We start from the raw sequence: 27,087 nt of genomic DNA, 5'->3' as shown, positions 1-27,087 counted from the left end.
GAACAACAACAACAACAACAAAAATCCTTTCCCAGCCTCCTTAGGACCCTAATAGTTTCCTAATTATATTATTACTTTGTGATCATAAAGCAAAGACTGAACTGAAGGACTGCTGGGAAAAACAATTAAACAAAAAAAACACAGGTGTTGAGTACATCTTGGCTGACAGAAGCTTTGTCAGTCCCACCCAGGCAGAGGGAGTGACCACCACAGTTTCCTTTGGCAACTTCAGTGACGGATTATCCTCAGGTTGCCTTCCCTGGCTTGAACGTCCACCCATTTCCCCAAAACGCAGGCTTCTCTCCACCACTCCCAGAGCTACTGACAAAGGTGAGAGGGAAGACAGCAAGAAAGCAAAGAAAAGCAGCTAGTACAAGAGACATGAATTCAGACTGCTGCAGTCATGCAAGGCACAGGTCAAAAGCTCCTGGAACTGGCAGGAAGAAATGATGGTCTAGGTTGGATGGGGATGGGGCACATATCCGTGCATACTTATACATGTATACTTTAATACGCAGATATTATGGATATGCTTACTGTATTTTAGCATATCTATCCTTCTTTGGCATATACTTTATGAAATGTAAGCAAGGCCTGACAGAAGCACTCATCTAGCCTATTAAAAATGTACAGGTATATTCAGAGTGTTACAGCTCACAAACTCGAGAGAATAAATATTACACATAAAACCATCTAAAGTAGAAAAAGTGAAGTAGACACATCACCAATGCATTGCATAAAGCAAACTGCTATTCAGTCCCAAAACACTTCACACTAACATTTCAAGCATAAGCATCAAGCTGAGTTGGAGTGTGAAATCACATCAAACTCCTTGATGGTTTTGCTCGCTATTCAAACTGCAGTCTAAAATCGTTCTACCAGTGAGTAAAATATTCCAAAAGAAGTCAGACAATGCTACCATGAAAGATGGATAAATAAAACTAAAAATGTTAACAAATCCTCAAAAAAAAAAACTGCTATCATTCCAGCTCAGCAGTCAACGTAGACCTGCATAAGTATAGCCATGCATGCTCCACTCCTTGCCCTCTCCCCAAAAGCCTGTCGATGTCAGCTTCCTTTGTTCTCAGGCACGGAACATATAACAACATTTTGCTACTGCCTCTACCTGCAAAGATACTTCAAGGAAAAAATGACTGTTTGGAAGAAAAATCAGAAATCCCAGCCCTCCTCCTGTTTCAAGAATTATCATTGATTGCGACACAGTTTAAAGCGATCAGTGTGAACCAAATGGTAGTGATGGAATCTAAACTTTTGAGAGAATAAACAAACCAATAAATAACCCACAGTTCTAATCCAAGGGCATTTAAACATCTCATGACAAAGCCTCCAACAATTATTTTTCCTCCTCATTCAGAAGGGATTAAATACTTGGATTGGAAATCTACAGATCACAGTTGTTCACTAGGTACTTTCAAAAACAATTTAAGAGCAGTGGAGAAAAACAGTCTTTATTCCCTATAATTTAGTCCCTCATCTGTCTGGGAGCAACATTCAGAAATGTTTCTGACTTTTAGATTGCCATTGCATCACACACTCTTCTAAACAGCAGTCATTCTAAAACTTATTTGGACATCTATAGAAAAAACATCAGAAGTGCTATTATTATCTTCAAACCACTTTGTCGTATTTCATCAATACTCCACTAGGCAATAAAATCATGCTGTGGAAGAAGTAGGAATTTTACTTCATGCCTTGTGAAGTGCATATTACGTATTATTAATTTTTAAGACATTGCTAGTAGTGCTACAAAGAAAAGTAAACATAAAAAGCACAAAGAAAAATTCCTCAGGGACGTCATAAATAAAGTTGACTAGTCTGTTAGGCCCAGTGGTACGAAATGGCACCACCACCCAAGGCAGCAGCCCTGCCATGCCCCACGGCATACCTTCCCTCGGCAAATACTCATCTATTTACAACACTGAACTGCACGGGTAAAGGGTACAAGAGAACATACATCCTGGTTCCAAAAACGTGCCATTACAAGAAAGGAACAGATGGGCAAGAGAAAAACTGCTTCTTTAAAATACCTGAGCTCTAGCCTAAGGGACCAAACACCAAAACACTGTGGACAACAAACCAATTATCAAAAGGATGAAAAGTCTGCAAATAGACAGAAATACAACCCTGCCTACCTCACACGAATTCCATTATGGTGATACTTACTGCAGCTACATGAAAGATGACTCTGCTGAATTACTTTTTTGTAAGTCATCCTAACCCAGCCCTCCTTTTCTATAAACATTGCAACACCAGGTACTATATTTGTACATTGATACATGCACCTTGCCTTTCGAGACAGATGGCTGTCACTCAAGGTTTCAACACTCCACAATAATGACACACCAATAACACAGTCACGTTATTACAATATCTGAAAGGAGCTGATAATCAGATCTTGCTATTTTGAAGTACAAACTAGGTCCTTAAGTGAAACCTTTCAACTTTAAAATTGTGAAGCGATGCTCATGTCTGCGTGAAAATCTTGCAATTGCTGTCAAAATGCTTAGTTCTATTATACGATGTCTCAGCTTAATGATCAGCACCTAAAACAAGCTCAGGATGGGTACAGCACCAGCAGATATTTCTATAGACGTTTCATCATTATCTAAATTCATGTAATAACACTAGTGTCTTCCTAACACTGCAGTTATTGAAAGGCAAATATGTTAAGTAAGATTAACACCCTTTAAACATTTTTATGATACAATGGGTTGGAATTCAAGTTCTTCTTAATTAGCATTTTCATTATAGAAAAAAAGTTGACACAAAATGGAGGAATTGGAACTATACTCAGACTATCTCGAAGATGTCTTTATTTCAGCATTAAGTGGTTTTCTGCATTTTCCCCCAAGAGACACGAGCTACTTAGTACAATATTCACAGCCCAAGAAGACTTAAAAAGATTACCACCAAGCTGGAGGCAATTGCAAAGCAGGAAAAAAGCCTTTGTGGTATCTGGCCTCCTGGAACTGAGACCTCCTACTTGGCTCTTTCCCTAGAGAGGGCCAAGCACCACCACTCCTCAGCTGCCAGCCTCCCTCCAAGCAGAGCTGCTTTAAAGGAATGTTTTCTCTTTACATGCTACCAAGTATAAGGGCTATGGATAGAGAGGAGCCCTCTGACTTTACGGAGTCAGAATTCCTCCAGCAGGAGAAGTCTCTACCTACTATGCTGTCCCAAATTTCTGTTTCTTTCAAGGAGTTACTGCAAATAGGCAGAAATTTGTCACTCTTATGAAGTCTAAGCTCAAAGCTGTCACATCTCTCTCAAGTATGAAACTAAGATCCTACACATCTGTCAGAGTAAGCTAAGAAATCCTTTAACAACCAAGGATGACAATGGTACATGTCTTTTCCTGCAACCATCAGAGTGCATCTTGAGATTCTGTTCAATGTTTGGAACAATAAACAAAGCAGGCAGAAGCAACTTCCCACTGGAGAGTTCTAGAAGTCTCGCAGCACATCAAAGCTGCTTCCAAGGGATTGCTGGTGGGGTCTTCTAGTCCAAGGGTTCTGTTGAGCTTTCTGATTATCTGAGATGCTTCCCAGAAGAGATAAAAATATATAATCAATTATATTCTGGTAATATGAAATCTCAAAACAATAAAGCCAGAAGAAAGAGGTGCCAGCATAGAGGCAGCCTTAGGAACTCCCGATCCGTTTCCTGGTCACTGTCTTCAGAAGCCAAATCCAGCAATGGCAGAGCGTATCCAACAACATTTTTGTGATGTCTAGAACACTGACAGTCAGCACAGAGAGATCACGAGCTAATGGACGAAGGAAAATACCAGACTGTTCACAGCCACTTCTGTACGATCTTATTCTCCATTAACACTTTCCTTTCTTTTTTTCTAAAAAGTGTTTCCACACACACCTGGCTTAAAAGTACAGGGGTGCTCTCAGAAGAGAAGGATAACCAACACCTAGCTGGCATTTGCCACAAACAGACACTGAAAGTGCCAGCCTGGGAGGTGCACACACATTTGATACTGGAATTCATGTCTACAGTATTTCAGATTCTTCCTGAGGACAGCCTATTATACCAAACAATCAGAAATTATGTCTACAAGAAAAAGTATTGTATCTAGCAAAATCTGGCTAACACGGATGTGGACACCATACCAAAGCAGTGGCCAACTGCTGGGTAGTTTTTTTGTTGTTGTTCCCAACAGCACAAAAGACAATGGCCCTGGCACAGAAGTAAAAGAGAAAACAAGAAGAGATTCCGGCAGGGAGAATTCAATGCTCCATGAGGACAGACTGCTGGGCTTGCATCTCCCATGTGCACTGCATTACAGTAACTCAACTGCTGAAAGAGCAATATGGCTTTGAAACCCAGCTTCTGGACGCTTTAATAAGAACATATTTCTTGAAACCTTATTTAATCATTAAATTAACATAACCTGTCCTCATCCCATTCACTGTTCTGTTTTCTTTTTTCTTTTTAATTTATTTTTAAGTGGTATTGATTTTTTTTCTAACTAACAATTGCATCCAGGATGCACTTGGTGAAAAGTTACCTGATGTTGGGCTCTCCAACAATCAAAGTGTGTAACAGTTTCTATTTTTCATAAAAGAAAGAAGACTAGAGTTTTCTTTGTCAATACTAATATCCCTCTTTTTTTTATTAGTGTAAATAACATTGCTTCTAAGGAGATGCAAAATTCATTCACTCTTTCTTTTGACAGTAAGTTGACAGAAGCTTAAACAAAGACTTATGACTAGCAACATCAAACTTCAATATGGTAAATCCAACCTTCTAAGTGTACTGTGAGTTCTTAAAAGATTTCCAGGGTGTTTTTTTGCTTTTGTTTTGGTTTTTGAACCTGCGTACTGACATTTAATAATATTCTCCAAGTTAGTCCATTCACAGTGGTTTCATAACATCACAGAAGACCTGTAGACATAACAGCATGGGAAATCTGAAAACTTTACTAATCAAGTAATCTGCTTTGTGAAGTAATCATAAAAAAAGATTACAGCTTACGGAATTGAAGACCTGGTTGTTTGCTAGCATGTTACTGATTTTCCAGGATCTTCTGATGACTGAAGTCTTACTTAAAGACATTAATACATGTTAGAGTAGCAGTTTAGAGTCTGCCAAAAGGGACTAGCAAATTGAAGCTAGGTGGTAATGCAGTAATGTAGCACTGACGTTAAGCAATGTACCCTCAAGGATGCATAGCAAGAAGCCACTGAAGACAGATGAATTCCTAGATAAATAACAGCAAACACACCCTTGAGCTATAAGCAGCACATTGACCAAGGCTTTAAAGAAGAGTGAGATTACTACTAATTCCTACTCAGAAGATTACATCTCCATAAAGCATTTAACCTGTTCAGAAATCCTCTGCACATTTGCTGGAAGTCTGAACACATCAATCAAGATTATTAAACCCCTTCAACAATATTATTTGAATATATGGGGGGGGGGGGGGCTGGTTTGTGGTGTCTGAGTATCAAAAAAGGGGAAATTAAGAAATTTAAGCTAGATACCATCTCCAGGTGATTTGGAAACAAGATGGTCCCAAATAGAATCCTAAAAACATAGTTTTCTCGACAATTTTAATGGGGCATTGCATACAAGACGTGGAACGTAATGGTTCTGCTCTTCTCAATACACAAAGCAGCAAGTAGAATTCTGCCTCTAGTTCAGATATTAAATTTTAAAAGAAGCAGGTAAGTGGAAGACGACTGTGGAAAGAGCAATTAGGATTCAAACGGTTTACAAAACAACCCGTGAGTACAGCCTGAACAAACAGGATCTGTTTTATCCCTCAGCTGTGTTTTCTACAGACCACAGTCTTCAAACAGGAAGGTTATTTACAAAAAGAACAAATATAAATCTGTTACCCCTGACAGTGGAGTAAGTACTCATTCATTCAAATTTCATAGATTAAAATTATGTCAGGAATCACTTTCAAAAGATACGCTGATCGCAAATGAGGCTACCCAAAGGCATTCTCAAAATGGACTAGATAAGCAACCTTGCAAATTTTAAATAGATGTCACCTGTCTAGAAGTAAAGCTACAGACAAAATTCAACTGAATTTATAAAACAACAGGTTCTACTATGCCTGCTATGCTCCCTTAGCTGTGGCATATCCAAGCTGCTGCATTTACTAGGCTGGGGCTTCTCTACTATCACTTAGAAACCCTGCAGCTGGTGGCCTTTAGATGTCCTCCAGACTTTCTGCAACTTCTGCCTTTGCAGTGAGGACGGCAGGATCCTTATCGGGATGAGACAATCAGTGATTCAGCCTTTTGACATAACTTCTTTCTTTAAGAGAATACCAACAACTCTAGCCCATTTGCTCCCAAGACTGCTAACAAACATTCTGAATTGAAGGCAGACAGTCTGTCAAACAAGCATCAAAGTATCACTGAGAGCTAAATTCAGCTGCAACACCTCAGAGAAGTTCAGCTTATCAGAAATAACAAGGTATCTCTGTTAACAGCTCATGAACAGGAAACTGTGAAATACCGTGCTTTGCTTTTCTGGAAACAGTGAAAACTACATAGTTTAATAGCATTAGCAAAAAATTAAAACGTAGAGAAAATGGTAACACAGAAGCACAGCTACAGACTTTTCCACAATACACTGGGATCCTGCTCTAGACTTTAAGTTTATCTGTCTTTCAGTAAAAGTGAAGAGTAACGAACCAAGAGTGCCTTCTAGAATTTCACTGTACTTAAAGCTCCATGAGATAAACAAATCAACTCTTAAACTTAGCAGACTTTTCTGTATGAACTCGGAACTTTTAGTAAAGTGTTGTTAAAAAGTACCCACATCAGATGTTCCTGTGTGCTTTTATATTTACTTTTTGTAAGCCCCAAGCTGTGGTCCCTGAAGACAGACAACTACATTGACCACGTCAGCAAGGAAAGGGCCGGACGCCGGAGATCAGGTGGCCGGCCCCAACAAGGCCACGCACAGACATTTTTTTGACCCAACTAGGCGATTTCAACTCTCCGGCGCTCAACGCTGCAGCTCGGCAGCAACACCGTGAGCTGCTACCAGAGGCAGCAGGCAAACACCCCCAGGAGGGCCAGACACAGCAAAGGCTTCCCGGGAACCTCCAGCTAAGGAGAGCGGAGGCTGCCACCAGCGCCTGACGCGTCTCTCAGAGCCGGCCCCAGACTTTGGGGGGCGGCAGGGAGGTCGATGGCCGCTTTAACAGCCACGTAGCGCGGCAGCGAGCACCGCCCGGCTCCCCGGCTGTCCCAGCGGAGCCCCCGCCGGTGTTCCCGTCCCGGTCCCGGTCCCCCCGGACACACCGGCGGCCCGCCCCTTACCAGTCGCTAGATGAATGGACTCGGTCGGGCAGGGCGGGAGGCGCGCTGGGCAGCGCGGGGGCTCATCCTCAGTGACGCCGGGGCAGGGCCAGGCCGCTACGGGTACCGCGGCACCTCAGCAGGAGGCGGCGGCCGGTGCCAGCGGAGCAGCGAGCGGCGAACGAACAGCGGCCGCCGCACCCCTGAAGAAGCAAGCAGCCGATTGGCCGAGGCGCCGCCGTAGCTCGCGCGCTGATTGGCTGCGGCTCACGCCACGGCCACGCCCGCCCGCGGCGGAGCCCGGATTGAGTGACAGGTAGGGTGGAAGGGGGCGGGGCCTGCGCGTCGCGGCTGTGGCGGGACGCCGTGAGGCGCGCAAGGGTTAAAACAAAATGGCGGCCGCGCTACCACGGGGGGGCGCGCAAGGGTTAAAACAAAATGGCGGCCGGGGGTGTAGCGAGCGCGTCGTGTACTGAGTCCGGGAAAGGGCTGCTGGGAAGGAGCGAGTGAAGGAAAAACGTTTGAGGTGGTTCAGGGGGTTTTCCTGTCAGTTTTCATGGGAAAAGGAAAATTGTGGCCACGCAGCTAGAAGTGGTGGCTGCGATATCGTGAAACACTATCAATTGGTAGAATGAAACAGGCAAAGGACACAGGCCCCTGCCTAACAAAAATGTTAAAACCATCTCGGAAGAATTATTATCAACATCTGAGGCTGTCCCAAAGGAACAAAAGGTGAAGAGATGCAGCTTGCCTGGCTGTGAGCAAAGTTTCTGACAGGGCAGCGCCCCTCTGGGAGGTCTCAAGCACAAATCATTAAGTAACCCATCTGCAGGTCTCAAGGAAATAAAGAAGTAAGAGAAAGCATCCAGAAGGCTTTATCGAGACAGATTGTCTCAAGCCAATGAAATTTCTCACTATGGCACTGCAAGTGGTCTAATTTACACGATACAACTTGATTTTTGTGAGGCTTTTGACACCAACCCACAGGGCAGTCTTGTAAGCAAGCTCGTTAAGTGCACACGGATTTGACAAATAAATCTTGCAAAGTAATTACCTATGGTTCACTTAGTGGGTGTCTGAAGCAAACTCCAGTTCTACTTTTTAAATATATTTTTTGGATGATGCAATAGGAGGTGCAAATTACAGTTTAATCTGGAATAGGATTCGGATTTTGCATTGTTGGGTGGGAAGCTAGGAACCAGAACAAGTAGTACCCAGTGTAAAATAGAAAAAAAAAATACCACTTTTTCCAAAATAGAAAGGAAAGGCTGTATTAATGTTTATGCCAATGGCCAGAATTTCTCTCTGTTTATTTAAAGCTACAATTTTATCACCAGAGTAGTGAAAGCATTAAGGAGTTTAAAACAACCTAGCTATTTTTTAAACACAAAACATTTGAAGTTGAAAAAAAAAAAAAAGTGTATTCTTCAGCAGCAGTTTAATTTGGGGAAAATTGACTAGAAGTTGTGTGTAGGTGAATCACAGGCATTTTTTACTCAGGCCATCTGCCCCAGTTAATGTGAACTTTGCAGTCAGCCTTCTGTATTTCACTGTACAAAGGTTCAGTTTGCCAGCAGTCATTCCTCTTTGTAACTAAACCAGCATACTGTGTGAAGTTTATTTATGCATTTTTTTCCTAGTGATAGCTTCTTTCTGCTTCAGTCATGAACATGTCTCAGAGTTGGCCTTGCTACAAGTATGCTGCCAGCTGGCCTACAAACAGTAATGACCATCTGGGGAGATAAGAAGGTCCAAATACAGCTGAAGTCAGCCATAAACAATGCTTTGTTGTACAATAATAAATTCAAGTGAATAGCTTGGGCAGGCATCCTTTGGAGAGGTAAACAGCACAGTGGAAAGATCAAGGGGCTTAAAAGAGAACAAGGCCCAAGACAACAGTGGTAAGTTCTATATGAGAAAAATAATTTCTAACATGCTGGAGTGCCTTTAGGTGCTTACTCTTTCACACAGCTCAAAATACAACTGTAAAGAATAGAAAACCACGGGGGATACAGAAAACTTTGAAAATAATTATGAGTCATGAATAGGACCTGATGTAGTCCATTGGGTCAGACAAAACCTTGGCAGAATAACCAACAGTCTTTTAGCAACGGGTTTCAATGCAAAAGTTTGATCTCCTCTGCAGGAGTTTTAATATTTTGGTAGAAAGGCAGGATATTAACTACTTTACCTATTGTTTATTGTTGAGGCTTTTCTACTTGTCTTCAGCTCAAAGGCCAGCAGTAGAAATTCCTTCTATCTTGCATCACCTCTGCAAGAGCAGCCAACTAATGAATGTCATTCACAGTATCAGGATGATGTAGTTTGATTTGCAGAGATATGTTGAGGCGATAAAATAACTTTTAATAAAACAAAAAAAGGCTAACTTGAACCTCTGTTTAAATTACTGTTTTTGTCAGTTTTGTTTTTGTTTTTCAGCAATGGAAAATTACAACATAGTTGTGGAAATTATACTGTTTTAAGTCTTTCAGAAGGCTTCATCTCCAAACAGTGGAGATGAAAAGACTGTATCAAAACCCTGAAGAATCTTTCCTAAGTGGATGATCCAATATCAAGATTTTTGGGTTCTTGAAGCATGTAGTACATGTCTGAGAGTTTGAAACTGTTCATCTTTTTTTTTTTTTTTTTCCAGTCTATGGTGGAAAGGTCTGAATTATCACAAATAAATATGTAATTGTTGTATAGAAAAAAATGTGTCTCTGACCATTGCTGTTACCTTTTATAGTAAGAATAGATTTGTAGCCAAAAATCCCTCAGAAATGGAAAGAGCAACACTTAAAAAAGAAAAACAGTATACTTACCCATCTCCATAATTTGCATAGGAACAACAGTTTTGAGAGTCTTAATTAGCCTCCAGAGTGTATTTTTTGTGTTAGTATGCATCTCAGTTCATTGACTGTTGAAGGAGCTATAGATTGACTGTGCTTCAAATGTGTATACTCATTTAAGGTAAGGGAAGATTAACCTAGGCTATAGGGCAGACATTATCCCATTAGGCAGCTTTCCGGCAATCCATGAATCCTTTCGATCCATCCAGAACAGTCTGCAGAAATACTGAGTTCTGTGCCTTGTCTGCTGCGCCAAGCTTAGGTCAATGGAGGAATTAGGGGAGAAGGTGTAAGTCATCGTAAAGAAAAAATGTACTCTGCACTTTGTGCTATCTCTGTAACAATCTCATAACAGATTATTGAAATTGATTCTGAATGTTGAAAAAAGATAGTAATTACTTTTATCAGCCAGTAATCCAAAAGTTCAGACTATATATCAGAAATGAACATAATTAATCTCTTTCCTTTTCAGCTACACTAAGAGTCTGGTGATGGATTTCTGCCTTCAAATTTCTATTTATGTGCCTCAGATGGCCTAATTATTACCAGTGTCCTCTGGAGCCTTGAGTAATAATTCTTATTGGCAGCAGTAATACTCTCCACTGGAAAAAAAAAAATCAACTCCAGGCTTATCTTCTGCTGATACTAAATAAGTTTCCAACGATCTTTTTGTTTCATGAACTTGAAAAGAGCAGAAGAATATAAAATATTTGGAAATTTGTATTACAAAGCTAACAGAGGAAGATTCACTATAGCACCCCTTAGCAGGTAAAGCTTGTGCTTTGCAATGCAAAAAATAAACTATTTATCAGATAGCCACACACTCAAAAAAGCTATTTTTATTACCACTAAGGGATCTCCAAATACATAAACAAAAGTGCATTTTGCTTTAAGAAACCCTATTAAATCAGAGAGACAGGTTTACTGAATTCTATATACCAATAGCGTCTGAGAAAATGTGAAAACTGAGGATAAAATAGCACGGAAAGGAGGATGGTGACGTGTGGAGACTCCCTGAAGTCTACTCAGTCTGCTTCAGAGCTTCCCTGTGAAGGTAAAGTAGGAAATGAAGGTGCAAGGAGTATCAAGGAGCTTTCACTCAACAAGCTTCAGGAAAGCATTTTCTTCACCTTGCAAGACTGGGAACTCCAATGTGGCCAAGGCGTGTCAGATACTCTGACATCTCCTCTTTAACGCGTGAGATCTCCAGAGTGTCAAATTAGACCCTGACAGCATTTCTGATATCCAAGGTATATTTTATGTTACTATGCTAGTTCAGAGACACAGAAAGAATAGTTAGTCACGAGCAATACAAGCTGTGTTCAATAAGAAAGCAGTCCCACCTTTGTACAGCATTGCAGAGAATGCACAGGGAATGAAATCCCCACAGCCAGTAGACACACCTTTGCACTTACCTTGCAGTGCCATCTACAGTCTAAAAACTCGTCTGGCACACAGATGATACCACGGTATTATTTGGTTAGCAGCTCAGAGTTAGCAGAGTAATTCTGCAACAAAACTTGAGAGCACTGCTGTTTTGTTCGTACTCAGAGCTCACTGAGTGTCCAAGGACTTAAGGCACTTGTCTTGAGCTAATCTCAGCTGTGCCAGTGGCACACTGAGTATTGTGTCAGATACTGGGTGCATGTTCATAATTCCTCATTCCCAGCACGGTCTGTCTCCATACAAAATCAGAGAGAGAATAGGCTCCTCAGCTAGGACTGCTCAAAACAGGAATTTAACTTACCTGCTTTAAATTGTCCCTTGTATGAGACAGTTTCTGACCATTGACTCAGTGCAAAATAGGGTGGAATGTGATTTTGTTTGTCCAAAATTGTGTTGAAACCTGTGAATGAAAGGCTGTATATGAAATAATAAACATTTCATTACTTACAATTTGAGATTCACTTTTGCTTTAGTGTATGACGGAAGTACAAATGAAGATGCAGGCAAACTATAAAAGGCATGAGTAGAGTTTCTTTTTCTACAGTTTTTAAAATAAAGCTGTGCCAAAATTGGGGTGGGGAGAGAAGGAGGTGTTAAAAAGGTTCATATTTCCTCTCAAGTAATTCCGACTTACCCAGCTATCATCTAGGACCACTTTAAAAAGGTCATGCATATGTACATTTATATTTCAGGCAATGTATCAGGAAATATATAGAATATATATGTATACATTTTAAAAAGAAATGCTTTATTGATTTTTTGTTATAGATTTAAATTGATTATAGCAATTTTGATACGTCTGATTTTTCTGCTGCGGATTCTAACTACAAAACCAAGCAGCAGCGTATTTATGAACCACTGCTTTACAGTGCATAAATATACACTGTGCTTTTTTATCACCACAGAACCGTGGCTATAGTCTTTAAGGTTACTGAAAATTTATGAGTATTTTTTTCATAATGAAAAATTCATTTTCATATACTACTGAATGTTCATTGTGTTTGGTACAGTGTTTGGCCACTAGATGCCACTGTCGAGACACATTTGCTTTCCTTTCATCCTGCTTCTCCATAGTCGGGAAAACCAAATTATGTATATACATATATATATGTATATATATATATATACATATATATATATTTGTTAGCAGAATTTTGGAAAGCCTTATTCTTAAAACAAGAATTGAAGAAACTCAATTTTCTAGTGAATATGGGATAGTTTCCTGAACAAGAACCAGGGAATATTCTTTTGAGACTACTGCAAGTAAATGAGTTCATTTTCTATTTAGCCACTTTAAATAGTTGTGGTACCATTTAGAGCCAGTGAATTCACTTCACCTAATCACAACCTATTCAAATATTACAGATTCAAAAACAGGGAGAGAAGGTGAGATTTCTGTTTAATGTTAGTTCTTCCCTAGTTTTTGCCAAGGTCCATTTGTCTGGGAAGATGCGCCTTCCTCACTTGGGTGAGAAGCCCCCGTTCCTTCTCATATGACAGAAGGCTAATAACCAGCAGCCAGGGGAAAAGGAAAGGAGCCCATAAACTGGACTGTTCTTCTCCCTTCTTTTCCCAGCAGGGAAGAAAATAAGAATTTTCCCATTATCCTGCAGGTATTGCATGGAGTAGGACTCCATCCAGCTACCTGATGGGGACTAAAGCAAATCTGCAATCCTGTTTCTAGACCTTGGAAACTGCAAATGCCCCTTAGTCATGTGCAGTTCTGAATCTAAATGTGTCAACACATTCCCACGTTTGTTTGGTCTAGTGGTTATCTGAACAGCTATCCACATGCTAAATATTACTCAGCTCTTGATGAGGTGCACTGCAGGCAGCGGGATCGCTTACAGCCTCGGGAGGGCTGGCAGAGCAGAAGCCTGACCTGAAGTGCAGACAGGGAAACAGTCACCCTGTGCTTTAATTCTGATCCCATTCTGAGCAAGCACAGTGCTGTTTTAATAAGGCAAATAAAAGGACTTATGCTCAAAATCTCTAAGTGGCAGTTTAATGAAAGTTAACTTCGAAGAGTGAAATAAAAGGTGTAGCATTTCAAATTTTAAAAGATGCTAAAAATGCAGAGGCATTCATTCATTCTTCATTTTAAAAGTCTTTTTATTTTTATTTTTTTAAGACTTTTAAATATATCTGTGCATACATCCTCCCTTACTGTTGTTGCTTGAGAGTTTGGTCAGAAGTCAATTGCTTCCAGAACATGTGTCCGCTACTTCTTGAAAAACAGTCTAATCAGCTTGTTGCCTTTTAAAACCTTTTTTTAAACAGAATAAACCTGTGGGGGCAGATTACATGCAAGAGCAAATTAAGTTTTTACCAAACCAGTAAGCACTTGCTCAGGTCAGTGAAGATGTTGTAGACCCACATCACAAGACCTACACTGCATCCTGAAGTGATGAATATTTCAAAAATACTCTCCTTTTCAACCCAAAGTAGACCAAATTTTGTTTTCACCAGAGCCTCAGAAACCTAATTTAGCACAACAGAGCAAACTGCAGCACGGACACGGGAGTGAGCATCTCGGGCAGAGGGCAGGATGGAGAGGCAGGAGAAGAAAACCTCAGGGACCTGCCCTGCTCCCAGGGAGCGCCTGCGGCTCCCACTGCATGGCCCGGCTGGGTCCTGACACTTGCTTTATCTCAAGGAAGGGACAGTAGAAGCAGTGGGAAGTGTTATTTTTCCTTTTTTTTTTTCACTCCTAATAGTCATACTTATTTGTTTGCCAGGTAGCCTTCCTCTCTCAGCTCTATTTTTGTAGAAAACAATACGAAGGAAGAAATAAAGATCATTTTTCATGTCGAAGCTCATTAAGCAAATTTGATTCAGCTCTCCTCCCTCCCCCAAAAAATAAATATATATTAGGAAAGGAGCAATGTAACTCGGGAGCCAGTTTTCCCCTGTACTTCAGTAACATCCTTAATGAGCTGACCTGTGAGAAATTATTTTTGTACACCTTTTGGTTCCCTTAGTGAAGAGTTCTCAGCAATGCCTCACCTCAGCATTGTCTTATGTCTTGGCTCAGCTATGCAGCAGCACAACAAAACCTTTATTATGTCCTTACCAGTGCAGGCATATTTTAGCCTAAGTGGCATTATGCTGTCCTTCCACCAAAGCACTTGAAAAGAAAAGGCTGGGGCAAAAGATACTCAAAGGTGGTATTGGGAGCTCAGAGTCACATTAAGGAATATTCAGGTGATTGGTGTTGCACTGCTGTGAAAGGGATGAGACACAATACAAGATTTTTGTAATAAGCAGGCCCAAATAGATGGGGTTTAATGATAACGCGTAGTGTGTGATGATTCACTGGTTACTCTGTAGGACATTGCTGTTACAAGCCTTCCTCTGGGTCCTTTTCTTTCTGCATCCTGCTTTTATGTGACTTAAAGCTTCGTGCTCAGCCTTTTCCAGCCTGAGCAGATTACAGCCAGGTTTTTCTCAACTCCTGACAAAAAGCCCTGTGTTACCAGTGCAGACAATATCCTTGCACAACCGTGTGTTCCCGGTACCAAAGCTGGCGTGGCTTTATGCAAAAGCCAGGCTGAAGGAGAGGAAAATAACAGAAATTATAAAAGCTGTTTCTTATGAAAAATAGGAAGGTTAATCTGTCTGCTCCAGTCTCTTTACGGAATGTCTCCCTTTAGCAGCTAGTAAATCTCTGATCTGGGACTCAGCTGCTTCTCACATGAAAATGGCATATGCCACTGAACCTTCAGATGCCTCAGCACCTACAGATATTTTAAACTCATAAGCACTCGCAAAAAGTCATGTCCAGATGGTATAAGACTTAAACATAGTTTCTCTCTCACGCTGGGACGTGATTACCTCCTGTCTTGCTCTTTATATTGCTTGTACTGCTTGTACCTTAAAATTTATACCTCTGTAAAACATTGCCATTTGGGGAAGGTGACACTACACGCACACCTGTAAGTGGCTGCATAGGATATGAAGTAGGAGAAAATTAGGTCTTCTTATCCCATCTGTCCTGCAGGAGGAAAAAACAATCTAGAGAGAAAAGGAGAATAGGAATTGCCAGCCAACTAGGACAGCGGGAGATAAACAAAACTATTATTCTCCCATCACTCAAGGAAGCAGAAAAAAGCAATCTGTAGTGAACCCAGACACTTCTTTTACGATTGCTTTTCACAGATCCCAAGATGTAAGTATTTCATGAAAGTCCATTAAAATGTTTTCCAGAGTTTTCTTCCTGAAAGCATATGAACCAACGTGATCCCCTTTCCTTCAGCAGAGTGCTAGGTCACTCTCGCAGGCAGCAGTGATTCATTCTGTAGCATGCTTACATGGCATTTAATCAGTCTTTATCTGTGGACAGCAAGCACAGCAATGCCTATTCCAATATAGCAGAAACACTAGGCATCTGCCTCATGCACCTGAAAAACTGGTAGGGAGCTAATTTCTTCTCTCAGCACTAGAGAGAATAGTCCCAGTGCCTCTGTCGAGCTGCAGGAGAAGTACTGAAAGGATTCTGAGTAAGGAACCGGGCTGCCAGCTGCCCATGCTGTCTGCATGGGGAGGGAGGAGAGCAAAGGAAGGGGACAAGACAGCCTCTTGTGAGGCTGAGCTGCTGGGAAAAGCTCAGGTCTGTGACCCTCTCACATGCCTAATTGGTCTTTTTTACCAGTATGTGTAGTACTCATGCAGCAGTACTCATTTATAGTGTTTGTACGTATTTCAGATGTCCATATATACAGCTTATAATCTAATCGTATACACAAATGCTACAGCAGCCACCAAACAAACAGAACTGGCTCAATGTACTGTCACCCACCAATGTGTGACAGCTATGGCCCCTGCTAAAGCTTTTTCACCTCGAAATACTTTCTTGTTTTCCCCCTGCCCCCCCCAAATATATCAATATTTTAAGTCTTCAAGATAAACACATAAACTTTAATACACCTTATGAAGGATGTAGATAGAAAATGAAAGGAAAAGAAAAAATTGCACAAGCTTATAACTGTCAGCTTTTCCAAAATGTAAGCTTTGAAGCCATCCTGGGAGAAGTGGTGCTGATAGTTAAGAAAAAAAAAAAAAAAAGATTCAACTGTGTTCACATATCTATTGATTGCTATGAAACATTAATACTTAATGCATCTTTTATATTGTCTAGAGGCTGCTCTTTATGGTCAGTTAAAGAAAACACTGGATATCTCCAGGATGCTCTCCACATTGCCGCAGAAGCTTTTCAACAGCTGATGAGTTTCTTTGTCAGTGCATGGAGAGTATCAGAGAGCTGTAGGAGTTGTAGACACATTCAGAATACCAAAATACCGAAAATGAGAAACTTCAGTAATAAAATGGTATGATCTAACGGTATGATCTAAGCAATACTATCTGATGAACAGGTTTAGTCAGGCTCCCACGAAAGTCCAGAAGTGGAAGGGAGAAACTCATAAGGGACAGGGATGGTTTAAAAGAGTTCAGCATTAGCCTGACTCTGCTTGCATTGAAATCACTGCCTTGCAGAGGAACAATGTGTGGTAGATGTTTTTTTCTTGTTGTTGTTGTTTTGTTTTGTTTTGTTTTGTTTGTTTTGTTTTGTTTTGTTTTTGAAAGCAGCACCTTTAATCTTTTCTTATTCATTGCCTTTTTTCCTACAGGAAGGTTTTCTTGTGGGGTGACAGGCAAGTAGAAATATTCTAGTTGATACAAATGCCAGCACAGGTCTGATCTTTCTGTCTCTGTGTAGATACTGCCCAATGGCATGCAGCCCACTTCATGGGACACAGCTAGGAACTGAAATGTAACATATGTGGCAGTTTGAAATGTAGTCAAGCAACTTCTGTAATTTTAAACCCATTCTGACCTAGCAGAGTTATTTCCTTTCCATAATTATGTCCATCGGAACTGTAACAGGAGCTGTATCTCATATTGAAGAAATGCTACTTTAGCAAAAATGAACGATGAAAACTACCTCATCAAAAATGAAAAATATTCAAAGATATCAAATTTTCAGTAAGAAACAGGTGAATAAGGTATCTTATTTGACATGCTTACAGAAAAAAAAAAAAAAGGGAAAAAAATTGCAATCCATTCCTATAAAAGTGGTTGGTCCCATAATACAAACACAGTCCAAGCAATCTGGCATGCAACAGAAATGAAAGCAGCTGTAGCAGGTCAATAGGGAATAAACAGTATAGAAAACAAAAGAAGACAGTGTAAGAGATGTACTTTAAATAAAATGAAAAGTTCTGGTTGATTTAAAAACTACAGAATGAGATCACTTCACTGATTGCCAAGGCTCTTTGACAGTGCGTGAAACAGCCCAACATAGCTTGTAGATGGGAAAACAACATTTCCATGTTTCACAACAAGACCAGTTTCAGGCAGGCAAATGTCACTGCCAGTGAGAAAGTGTTTACTGCAAAAAGGCACCTGTGAAGTGCCTGAGGCTACTGGCTAAGATACCCATATTGCAAAGGCTTTCTATTACAGACCTCCTCTCTTCCACATAGGATTGAGGTGTATGTGGACCCATTCTCCTTTAAAATGAGGAGGGCTTTATCCATGAGAAAGGTTTGTACCAATCCAAAAATATAAATGAGTCTGAATGTGTAAATATAAGACAGGCTAGTTTTCCCAAACCAGAAACGTTTTATTACTGCAGGTAGACAAGCCAACCACTGAGATGTAGAAAGTCAATAGTGGACTTAAATAAAAATTCTCCTCGCAAAATTCACTTGACATCTTTGCCTAAAAAAAAAAAAAAGTTTCAGTCTTTAGCAAACATAATGCAAACACAGAAAAGATGATTTGTTCAAATCTTCCCCAAACTTTGAGGTAATATTATGTTTTCAATTAATTGAATTAAAAACTAGTTCTCTTCCCCATCCAGCTAAAGATCTGCACTATACACGATTAAGATTTACCTGGCCATGACTAGCTCTCTTGCCTTCTGAAGTTCAACATCTGACCTTCTCACACACTCAGTATTCCTTTCTACAAATTATTTTTATTTTCAAATTAAATAATTCAAGCACTTTTTTTTTTTTCTGTCTCATATATGAAGCTGTCATTAAAAAGTAAGTCCAGGATACATTCTCCCCATTCATGTTTCACTGTTAAAGGATTAAAGGCATTGCCTAAACAATGAATAAACCTTCTTGAAGACCACATTTGACGAGGTAAGGCATGAGATTTAGTAACGTAACCCAATTTATATTTTTTTTCTGCATTATAGGCTGGATAGTAAAATTTAAGCAACAACAAAAAATGCTGGTTCTATTTTTTTCCCTATCCCCAAGGGAGATATTTTAATATTATATGTAGCATATTAATTTCTTAAGTAGTGCTATTCTATTATCAAGAAACTGCAACCAGTATAAATCTGCTTTGTAGAGGTGCTGACTGTGAATATCGGGATGGAAGTATCTCTGTAACCTAGAAATAGTTAGAAGTCTTAAAAAGTGCCATGCCTCAAGAATTTATCTACTTACAATGAATAAATTAAACTCCTGGAACCACAAGGTTAACATTCGCTAAGGTGAGGGTTTTGTTTGTTTGTTTGTTTGTTTTTCTATTTTCTGTGTGAATTCATATTCACACAAAATCAGAATCTGAATTCATGTTATGATGGCTTATTTATTAGAATATTATCATTTATCCAGAAGAAAGCAAACAAAAGGCCTTAACTGAGGAAGAAATAATGAGAAGAGTCAACATGTTCTAGAGAAAGCAAAAAAGGAAAAGAAAGAGAGAAAGAGAGAAAGAGAGAGAGAGAGAAAGAAAGAAAGAGAGAGAGAGAAAGAAAGAGAAAGAAAGAAAGAAAGAAAGAAAGAAAGAAAGAAAGAAAGAAAGAAAGAAAGAAAGAAAGAAAGAAAGAAAGAAAGAAAGAAAGAGAAGAAAGAAGGAGATAAAATGATTGTGCTAGCTTTCAATGTTCCGTATCTTCACCAGTGTAAATGTGGCAACTATAAAACCTGGGAATTACTTCATCCAGTCTGAATTGAAAAACTATTTAATTCTGAGCCTGCAATGTGAGCAATTGTGTAATTAGATGAAAACATTTCTACAGAGCTCCTGCTCCCATTAAAAACATCTGCAGTGTCACATTACCTGTGGCATTCGTGACTCCACAGTGTTGTCTGTCTCATGCACATTTGGTTAAGATGCCAGTTCAAACTTTTCCTGAGAGATTTTCTACATACGTTTTCCTTCTCTACTTACACGGACTCATTTTATACGCTGGTTGACACCTTTAAAAAGTAATCACATGCCATCCCAGACAAACGTGTAAGTAGGTAATGTTCCATCAGCAGGCATCACACAGCCAGGGTTTATTTGTCTTCCAGAGAGACTTAGGAGACCACTAATGAGATGCTGAGAGTTACGGCAAAGCACAAAATCTTCAGTGACCCACCTGTTTTGGGGGAACTGTTACTGCTTTACCAAGGCACTAAAATCCTTGACTCATGAAAGTGTGGTGTGTGCTCCGGTAAGGCGGCACCACGTTGTCACTGGGAGTGTGATTTTATGAGTACCCATCCCTGAAAATGCTGCTGTTTGTTCAGACTATAAGATAAAAGTGATTAAAAGCACCTCTATGTGGGGGTAAAGGATGGCACTTAAAGTCAAGCTGTGATCTGGAATACTTTCCCAGGACACTGCACGTACCCAAGTAAAGGAGTCAGCAGAGGCTTTGCCTGGCCCTGTGTGGGAAGGGATGGAAGGAACAGCTGAACACCCTGGTGGGAGGCTGAGAGGCACTCAGCACTCTCTTTCCACCCAATGGCTGGACTCATACAGTCTTTTATTTCAGAGAACTGCCAGAACTTGATGGAAGCGCGATACTCAAGACACACAAAGCTCTGATCCCCAATTAATCCTTCCACCAGGAACAACCGATTGAGATCCCAAAGACTGGTGACCATTTTGAACTCACGGAACTGCAGTACGAAGAGAGTGATCCCAAAGTGCTGCTTCTCACACGGCCAGGTAAGAAGAGCTTATGGTGCAGTGAAACCACGCTAATCAAACAAAAGTCAGAAACATAAATGAAGCAGCCTCCATCTTTACCGTACCTTTCAGTGTAAGGGTAGAGATACCTGAATTAGCTCAAAACAGGTCAACTGAGATACTTAGAGCTCTCACCGCAGCCCCAAAGATCAGCCTCTGGCAGTGGGCATCGTGTACTTGGTTTTCCACTGGGTGGCTCCACTGGGTTTGAGGTACACAAATGTATTCTTTCCTGAAGGAACAGCACAAGAATACAGGCTTTTGAAGCAGGTCTAGCCAACACCAGAGCTCCTAGCAGCGTCAAATGAAATTTTGTCCAAGGCCACTCTTTTTTCTCCTGCATTTTTCCAGCTATTGAATTTGCCTTTGTTCTCCTGTGAGCCTGAACTGTGACTTGGCAATGTGAGACTAGCAAAGTGAAGGCATTTTTCACTCTGATACTGGATGCTGGACAAAATACCAGCTGACTGGAGATTCAGCTGTCATAGCATATAAAAGCTACCTTTATCTTATGTAGAAGCAATAGAATATTTTTTTTAATACTTTTTTTTTTTTGAGTTTCAGTTGGAAACACAGTGAAGAACAAATGAATGCATCCTCGTCCTTTTTCTTCTGCCTCATCTGGTTCTGGCTTGCAGCAGTTGTTTGAAGATACGTGAGTCTGCAGTTTGCCTAAGCATGTTGGAAAGGATGAATTGACTGGAAGGAATAAATGAAATACTGAAAGTGTGAAAAAGTGAGCAGGCTGCTTTTCTGTGAATGTAGAATTGTAGGCAAAAAAAAAAAAAGAAAAAAAAAGAAAAAAAAAGTTTTACTTGTAGCCTCAATAATGCCAAAGTATTATGCAGTTTCTATTCACTAGAATATGAACATATAAATGTAACAAGCCATGTCCCTGCATTTTTGCAAATACTAAGAACTGGCTTTTTCACAGTAAATAGCAAATTCTGAAAATGTTTGCCATTCAAGACAGCATTGGCAGCCTAATACCTGACCCCAGCTTAAATGAACCCAAGACCTCCCCACCCAGTGTGATCAATCCCCAGTTATGGTAATAACCATCAGCAGCAGATTTATATTAAAAGCAATAAAACATTTCCAGCACTGAAAACTTCAGTGGGATCTTTTTCTCAGTATGACCTAAAGATGATTTAGCCCTGTTAACAACTGCTTCCTGGCCATTTTCCCTGGCACCACATTAATTTTAAAATGTCATGTTTATTTACTTGATATCATCATCCTGAACTTCAGAATAATTTTACCTAGCTGTAAAAGAAACAACTATTGTCAGCTTGGATCTAATTTTGTGCCATAAATCTCTCCAAGCAGAAAAGCCTGAGCAAGAAAGTCTTTCCTACATTGCCTACACCACCACCTTCGGAGGCTCAGCCAGGCCAGCACTTGTTACAATGCCAACTCTGCTGTGTTTTAAGTGATGCATCTTTTTTATTATTATTATTTTATTTTTTTCAACATCACATCATAAAAAATAGTTTCATTCAGCATTTAAAAACATCTTGTAGAAGCAGATTTCTCCCAGTTATGGGAACTCCATGTATGCTCATGTTGCCTTGAGATTAGAAGCAGATGGAAGCTGTTTTTTCAGTTCTTTTACCTTTCTGGGGTATGAACAGTAGGAAAAGGGACGTGGGGAATGATAGCCCTAGTCTGTACTGTAGACTGTGACTGTTCTGTCCCAAATATCGGTCAGAGCAGTCTCAGTTATATTCCGCTCTCCTCAATCCTCATGAAATAAATTGTAGGTATACATGGTTCACCCTAATACTACTCTTCAATGTGTTCCATGTCCATACCACAGTTCCATTTAGGTCATCTGCATCCAAAGAAGGGAAAAGGCTTCAGAAAGCCATTTTACCCATTAGGGCACATTTACCCTGTGAATATGGCACAAGGAGGTCCTAATAAAACAAAGAAACAACATAGAAACTTTATCTGCAGCACTTACATGGTGTGTGTTCCCAAGAGTTTACTCAACAATATCAAGCATACACTGTGGTGCTGAAATGCATTGATAGCCACGTATAGATCAAAATCTAAAATGAATGGGCTTGGCATTAAGGCATCTGTTGAATTTAAAGAGCTGGAAGTTTTAAATTCATTAATAAATATTAGTTAATAAATGTATGCAGGTGAACGAAGAATTTCATAACTACAAATGGTCAAAAAAAAAATTAAAAAATCTCCCAGAAACATGTTCAAATAGTTTTTCTTGTCATGTTAGTTACATGGCAGGGAAAGACAGATGAAAAATATTTTTTTTAATGTTTTCTGTTTCTCTTCCTGTTTAAAAATTAAAAAAAAAAAATTATAATTTTGCCCGTTATTTTCATGTCTCTCCCTTTATTTGGCCACAGACTATAATTGAATTAATTAGATACACTGCTACACTTCCATTTTTTTTCATTCTTTTTGATCCCTCCTGAGATCAAAATCTTTCAGAGCTTGAAACTGAAAAAAAAAATGTTGTAGAATTTTAACTGATTTACTTTTTTCTAAACATCCACAATATTAAGTGATTCATGGAAGAACCCTACAACTCAAAGCAAATGAGTTATAAAGTAGGTATGTGGTTTATTTCGGCGCCGGGCACATGTGGGATAGCTCCCAAAGTCATGCGCATCCCAACGCGGCAACTTGCCTTGGTTATATGCAGTAAAGAGTTACGTATGCATGAAGTTTCCCAGTATGTCTATACATATGCATAACCTATCCCCACTTCATATTAAAATTAGTTCCAAGAAGTCATTTCCATAAACTCTTCCTGTCTGCACTTGCGCAGTGCCTTCTGGTGGTGGTCGCCAGGGGTCGTGGGGATGAAGGCTGATAACTCTTCTTCATCACCACTAGTTGACCTCCTGCCTTTGTGCAGACTCAGCTGCTCCTTGGCTCTTGTCCAAACCACAGGGTCGGTTTCAGCTGGTTTTTGAGACAGGTTCCCTGTTTTGGGCAGGAACCATCCTTTGTGAGGGGCCCCAAGACTCCTTGTTTCAGTTAATTTGCACAGTAGTAAACAAAGACATTCAGCAACATCTATTTTAATGCGATTAAGCAAACCGCCATTCTTCCATTCCTGGCTTCAATAATAATAATTGTTTTATTTAGAAATCATTACTGTGATTAAGCAAGCCCCCATTCTTCTATCCCTGGCTTCATAAGGATGCACAATTTTGTTTTGAAATTTCAGATTAAAAGAGAAGCTCTGGCCTGGGAAGTACTGAGGAGTTCACGTTTGCATGGAATTTACAGTCTTTCTTCAGCAATCTGTGCTGGCCACCATAAAAGGCAAAATGCTGAACTAAATGGACTCTTGCTCAAACCCAGAGCAAGACTTTGTCTCTTTATCTGGGACTGAAGGTTTTTTTCTAGTTTATATTCATGAATAATAAACCTAATGGGGCAGACCTCAAACCATTTATGACATCAGGCTCATAATTATAACTGAATTTCTAATGTAAAATGCATGTGATACCCATAAAAGATATTAAAATTGTTCAGTAAGTGCAGTAAAATTAACTTTCAACGGCTAGCTGGTGATGACACACATCAGGTTCATTATTGCATTAAATCCATATAACTACTGTATTTTAAGCAGGCAAATTTGGACAGAGAAAGATGATGTATTTTGATCCTGATATTCATTTTATCAGAAAGAGAGTGACAGAATAGACATGTAATAGACTCTACATGTAATTGCAGAGGACATTGTGATTCTTGGCCACGTCACAGCAGTAGACAAAGGGAAAATTAAGGATATGCATTCCTCTCAAAACATTCAGTTACTGCGTAATCTTTCTATTTCTTACCATAGCGGACTTAAAGACAGATGGTAGACTTCCAAGGGATAAAAAGATTGGACCTAAGTAAGAGGTTCTTGGATTGAAGCAATTGTGAGAAATTGCACAACATTTTTAAGTGTTGACAACCATGATCTAAGGGAAAGAGATTCCCAAAGCTGTAAGAAGTGGTCAGGAAAAGTCCCAGATTTGCCTTTCATACATCAAGACTTACCTACACACACCTGCTGTTGTGGTCTTTAAGACTCTTTCCCAGCATGGCAGAAAAACAGGTATGTACTACAGTCATGTCTTCACTGGTTTATTCAACTGAGTATAGCACAGAGATTGTATTATTAATTCTGAAGTACTTTAATTAATTAAGGTAAAATACCACTAGCACAGTGTGCTAGGAGACAGCTCTATAATGTAGGCAACCTTATTTTATACCAAGCATGCAGTTTTCTTTTCTGCATTTTATCCCATCATCTCTGGCCACCTTGAATAACTACCTATAAGCAACTCCCTTCTTCACTCAGTTTTACATTCTGCTTCCAGAGATATTTTCTATGGCCTTTTGCTTGTGCAAGCTTTTTAAAGTTAATTTAGTCTTTCCACATAACTCAGTATACATCTAGCCTCTGAATCACTTTTACTGCTCTTTTCTTTCTTTCTTCACCCTATCTTGTCATTTTTTCTAGTCCGAGGATGCCAGAATGGAATGCAGTATTTCAGGTGGAGTCACTGGTGCTAGAGGGAAGGGAAAGTATCATCTTCCTCCCTTGCTGTCTGAATGCACTATACAAACGAAGAGCGAAAAAACAAGTGTCTGCCTGGTCCCTCTCATCCCCTTCCAGTTCCTAAATATACATTCCTTTTCTAACACAGGAGGCGTAGAAACCCCTACGATGCGAGGAGTTGAGATAAAGCAGGAGAAGGCTGGGAAGGCAAAGCAAAAGAGTTCAGTAGACAAGGAACTTACACACCTCAAGAGCTTAGAGATCTCACAGTGGCCAGAGACAGGTCGCAAAGGATCAATGTTCACAGAGGAAAAGAGGTCGGGAACTGATTCACCAGGCTTTTTAATCTTGCATACTTGCATACAGATATGATTTTTCAGTCACGCTTGTCACTAAGGAGAGGCGAGTCCTAACCAGGCAGCCAGGCTGCCCTTTACATTCACCTTGCCAGAGCACAGACAGCAACACAACGCAGAAGACAGTGGGGAATCAAACCCCCTATGTTCCCAAACCTGATGAGCCTCTTCTATGCCATTTTTTGTTACTGATCCCCAGAAAACCAGGGCAAATGGGGGGAAAACTGCAGCACCCCACAGCTGTGAAAACATGGGCCTGCACAGCCATGTTTTCCTGCCCTGTGTTTCTTGCCCACAGGTGGGAAGCGAGTGGGCCCAGAGGAACGCTTTGGCCTCGATTCCTTGCAGACTGGGGCTCTGCTTCTCAGAGCCAGGAGGGATCGGGGTTCAGCTCTCCCTTCCTCTCCCTGGATGCAAATGCCCTCACCTATGCCATCTTCCAGTCTCCTAGATATCAGCAGCAGATGGGAGCTGGAGCCCAGCACCTCAACCCAACCAGGTGCCTCCCTCGCATACCGTAACCGTGACAAAATTGCAAGTTGGCCCAAGAAATGTGATTTTGAGCTCTCAGTGCCTGCTGAGAGTGCTTGTGTGCAGCAAGGCAGTCATTGTGGCGCAGAGGGGCACTAATCCAGCCGACAATCTGCTCTGCCCACATCCCAGGTGGACACGACCAATACACCAACGTGCCAGCTGAAGCCTGCTCACATATGCCGTAACGAAAAAAATTACCGTTCTTAAATACGTATAGCAATATATCAAAGAAAGCTAGAAAGTAAACGACCTGCATCGTTCCTCAGTAAGGGAAGAATAAAGCAAGACTGAACGTTTACCCTGACCCGTTTAAGCATGTTGAATTCTCAGTTGTATTCGTCCGAACCTGGAAGAGGCTGCTCAGTCCTCTGCACATCAGAGCATGCAGAGCCAGAGCAGGACAGAGGGATGTGCACACAACGGCAGAGCTTGGATCCCAGTGAGTTCTCCTCCCAGGTCTCTTTTCCTAGCGAATACTTGACCCCAGCTCAGGCGGCCAGCTTCACTGACAGCAAGTCTCCATAGATTCCTCCTCATTTGAGAAACAGGGTTTCATAATAAACCACTACTGGGAGTAGAGATGGGCTTTCTGGAAACTGAAAGGGTGAGCTGTGTCTCTATAGCTCTAAGAATTTTTGGTGTTGCATATATTCAGGTGAGGACACTTTGTCTGCTATCATCCCTTCCATCTCCACCTAAAGGAGAGTCTCCGGAATTCATAAGAATGCATTATTACAGATACCCAATTAACTTATCTTTTAAGACAAAAATGTTACTTATAGCTAGAATCTTTTTTTTTTCTGATAGCACCAGGAAAATTTAACATACGCTTTCACTATATTAAAAATCGACACTGTTTGTATTAGACTGACTTGTGGTTTCTTCAACACAAAAATGGACAGTATGTAAGAAAATACAAACATGGTTTTATCTTGTATAGTGATTTATGACTGAATGATTTCCACAGAGGAGCATAGATAATCGTAGGATTTATCTGCATTTATCATATAGACAGGGAAAACCAGAGTAGGTCAGCAGATCATTAGGGCAGGGTGTTTTTGTGACTGGAACTAAGTGCTAATTAAAAAATA

At 40.3% G+C, this 27,087-nt stretch overlaps 1 protein-coding gene and 1 long non-coding RNA gene across 5 annotated transcripts in view; one reads left to right on the top strand and one right to left on the bottom strand.

The window, feature by feature from the left end:
* IBTK (inhibitor of Bruton tyrosine kinase) overlaps positions 1-7,522 on the bottom strand; it is a 54,919-nt gene extending 47,397 nt beyond the window's left edge. For 2 of the 3 annotated variants that reach the window (XM_080584487.1, XM_080584488.1), the window contains exon 1: positions 7,317-7,521. The gene's annotated coding sequence lies outside the window, so the exon portion shown is untranslated. Of the gene's footprint in view, positions 1-7,316 lie in introns of all 3 variants that reach the window. The other variant, XM_080584489.1, reaches the window with a different exon arrangement.
* A 199-nt stretch (positions 7,523-7,721) lies between these two features.
* On the top strand, positions 7,722-25,371 carry LOC308191740. Of its 2 annotated transcripts, XR_013948244.1 has the most exons (4): positions 7,722-9,196; positions 20,376-20,551; positions 21,137-21,308; positions 25,255-25,371. It is a non-coding gene; the product is annotated as an uncharacterized lncRNA (long non-coding RNA). The 2 variants fall into 2 exon arrangements; XR_013948245.1 differs by lacking the exon at positions 25,255-25,371 and having other exon boundaries at positions 7,725-9,196; positions 21,137-25,220.
* Positions 25,372-27,087: the final 1,716 nt, after the last annotated feature.

Source organism: Anser brachyrhynchus, assembly GCF_964034855.1.
Source record: "Anser brachyrhynchus genome assembly, chromosome: 3".
Classification (NCBI taxonomy): Eukaryota; Metazoa; Chordata; class Aves; order Anseriformes; family Anatidae; genus Anser; species Anser brachyrhynchus.
The sequence above is the reverse complement of the archived record's forward strand: the minus strand, read 5'-3'. Positions and strand labels throughout refer to the sequence as shown.